Here is a 3,162-nt window from a genome sequence, read left to right as displayed (position 1 = left end):
ACACCCTGAAGCTCCGCCCTGAAGACCGATGTAGGATCCAAAGCGAAGCCTGTTCATTCAGAAGCACGGGCTGGGCACGCTCCTGCATTTGCGGGAGCAGAAGAAAAAGAGACACAACTGATGTAGGAAAGTCACTTTCCCCCACGGCTCTGTGACCCCAGAACGAGACAGGAACCCAGGGCGAGATGGGCTCCTCCCGGGACAATGCATCTCCCCCAAGTCCTCACTGGCGCCGGGTCACAGAGGACGCAGCGGAGCCCGGGTGCAGCACAGGTGACGACCCCTGGTCAGTCTTCCCCTTTGTCAAGTACACCCAGGCCTTCCCAAGAGTCCCCTGCTTTGCCCCATCACTGTCCCTGGATTTCCAAGACTCAGCTTTGCCCCTCAATAGAGCCACACCTGCCTTTGCCTGGCTACTTGGGGAGGGAGCCGTTAGCCCTCGGTCTCCACGTCCTGCCCAGGGCCTCTGTCTGTGTCTCAGACCCCAAATCAACTGAGAGAATCATGGACCGGCTGCCTCCTGCACGCCCCTCGCTGGGGATGTGCCCTGACTGGGAATCGAACCATGACCTCCTGGTTCAGAGGTCAGTGCTCAACCACGGAGCCACACAGGACGGGCAATACCTGAATATTTTTTAATTTCATCTTTTGGTTCTGTTTTGAGGGCTCGGATAGCTTTATAGGCTCGTGCGGGAATGAGTGTTGTTGCCACATGTGTTGTTAAAAATAGCAACTTCAACAGAAGGCACCGCGTTCAAAACGAAGAGCAGCTGGAGGAGCCGCCTCCTGCTCGCTCGGACCCATCGCACACCTGCCTTCGGGAGAGCGAGGGCGAGGGCGGTGGCCACATGCGGCAGAACTGAAAGAGTGTCCGCTCGGACCCTACCTCGCCTCAGAAGCCTCACTTCAGCACCGTGGTTGTTTTATTTTCAATATGACCTCTCGCCTGGCCGGTGTGGCTCAGGAGCTGAGCATTGACCTAGGAGCCAGGAGGTCAGGGTTCGGTTCCCGGTCAGGGCACAGGCCCGGGTTTCGGGCTCCATCCCCAATGTGGGGCGTGCAGGAGGCAGCCGATCCATGATTCTCTCTCATCATTGATGTTTCTCTCCCTTCTCTCCCTTCCTCTCTGAGATCAATAAAAATATATTTTTAAAAAATAAAATAAATAAATAGGACCTGTGTCTCTGAGTCTTGGGATTAATCACAACAAAAACTGCCAGGAAACAGCCCCAAGCAAATGGTGGTAAGGCGTCAGGCCGATCCTCACGCATGGCAGGCGTGAGCCCAAGGCCTGTGGCTGAGGAAGGACCGCCTGCTGGGCCGGACGGCCTGTCGGCAGCTGTGAGGCCGGTCGGGGACGGAAACATTATCCAGGGGTCCCCCTGCCTTCCTTCTGGGGAGACCCCGGCCCGCACCAGCCTGGCTGCCAAAGGGGACCGAGCTGGGCCCAGTCAGAGAGCAGAGAGCACTGCAGGCCAGGCTCACGTCTGCATCTTTCTTCTTGTTCTCCTCCTCGCCCAAGGGCATGCTTTTCATGGGTCTTAGAGAGAGGGAGAGGGGAAGGGGGGGGGGCGGGAGAGGGAGAGAGGGAGAAGGAGAGAAACATCGATGTGAGAGAGAATCATGGATCGGCTGCCTCCTGCAGGGCCCACACTGGGGATCGAGCCAGCAACCCAGGCCTGTGCCCTGACCGGGAATCGAACCGTGACCTCATGGTTCACAGATGAACGCTCAGCCTCTGAGCTGCGCCACCGGCCACACTGGCTCCTAAATGCGCCGCGCCTGCCGGCACTCCTGCCTGCCCACCAGGGGGGCCCACCAGCCTCGAGGGGTTCGGGACTCTCCTCTGTGTGATGATGATTATAATATTACATCCGGGACTAATTCTTCACATCCTATCACCTCAATCTGTTTCTCACTAAGATTCCGGATTAAACTCTAACCCCCGAGTTTCTAGAAATGAGAAAAAAGCGTCTCTGAACCTCGATCTGCTCGCCTCGTCCGCAGCGGGGCACCCGGTCAAAGAGACGCTCACTCGGCGCAGGGCTCGGGTCGCCTGTGACGTCGGGAGATCGGCTCCAAGTGCCCCTGGAAGGAAAGAAACATTTCGTAAAGGCCCGGCCCGGCGTTCTCCCGGCCACGCCTCGGCCGACCCTGTAATGAAAATCCTCCCGCCTCCGTGGGCTTTGCAGCAAGACCTGGAGCCCCGGGGGCGGGAGAGGGGAACGCTCCCCAGAAGCTTCCTGCGCTCCTTCCTACGACCCCAACACGTTCTCCACGGGGCAGCCGAGGGGGGAGCGTTAAGCAGAAACTGACGCTGATCAGTAATGAAACAGCCGTGTGAACCCTAGCGTAGGAGCCCGGCCGGCGTGGCTCAGGGGTTGAGCGTCGGCCTAGGAACCAGGAGGTCACGGCACCATCCCAGTCGGGCGTGTGCCCGGGTTTCTGGCTGGATCCCCAGTGTGGGGCGTGCAGGAGGCAGCCAGTCAGTGATTCTCATCATGGATGTTTCTATCTCTCTCTCCCTCTCCCTTCCTCTCTGAAGCCAATAAAAATAAAAAAATAATAATAACATTGTACATAACATCCTTTCCATTTGCTTTAAAAAAAAAAAAAAGGCCGTAGGAGGGGTGGGCTCCTGGGAAGTCAGGCCCCTGTAGGTAGCAATGACCTTGGGGTGACCTTGAGGCCTGACTTTCAGCCCGACCCCAACCAGGAACTGTGACTTGGATAAGATTTATGTGAAACTACATACATGTCATGTTTGGCCACGGCTGCCACCCCTGGGCGTCAGCCACGAGCACACTCAGGAAAGTTCACTCAGGAAAGTTCACTCGGGAAAACTGAAGAGGCTTGAACGTCCCGAAGCCAAGCCCGGTGCCCGGGCCACTCGGCTGTGGGCTCGGTGCCCGGGAGGCTGTCCCCGGGCTCAGGGCGCTCATTCCTGCATTTGAGCCTGAGAGCTGGGGGTCAGGGCGCTGCCCACGCTGCCCTGGTCCCCGCACCTCGAGGGAGACACCGGAGGATGGGCTGGGGCGGGCGGCGCCCTCAATGGCCCTTTGTTCCCGGGAGGAAGGCGGGTGGGAAAGAGGCGGTTTGGCAACCCGAACACAACACCTTTGTTTTCTCCCAGCGCCGGGCGCTTCCGCACCCAGGTGGGCG

At 58.5% G+C, this 3,162-nt stretch overlaps 1 long non-coding RNA gene across 1 annotated transcript in view; it reads right to left on the bottom strand.

The window, feature by feature from the left end:
* Positions 1–1,141: 1,141 nt before the first annotated feature.
* Positions 1,142–3,162, bottom strand: part of LOC106724905 — a 4,434-nt gene continuing 2,413 nt past the window's right edge. Inside the window, exons 2-3 of the long non-coding RNA XR_001360736.1 lie at positions 1,983–2,088; positions 1,142–1,540 (exon numbers count right to left, since the gene is read on the bottom strand). This is a non-coding gene — a long non-coding RNA (uncharacterized LOC106724905). The remainder of the gene's footprint in view (positions 1,541–1,982; positions 2,089–3,162) is intronic.

Source organism: Myotis brandtii, unplaced genomic scaffold (assembly GCF_000412655.1).
Source record: "Myotis brandtii unplaced genomic scaffold, ASM41265v1 scaffold1236, whole genome shotgun sequence".
In the NCBI taxonomy this organism is placed as follows: Eukaryota; Metazoa; Chordata; class Mammalia; order Chiroptera; family Vespertilionidae; genus Myotis; species Myotis brandtii.
This window is presented reverse-complemented; position numbering and strand designations above follow the sequence as displayed.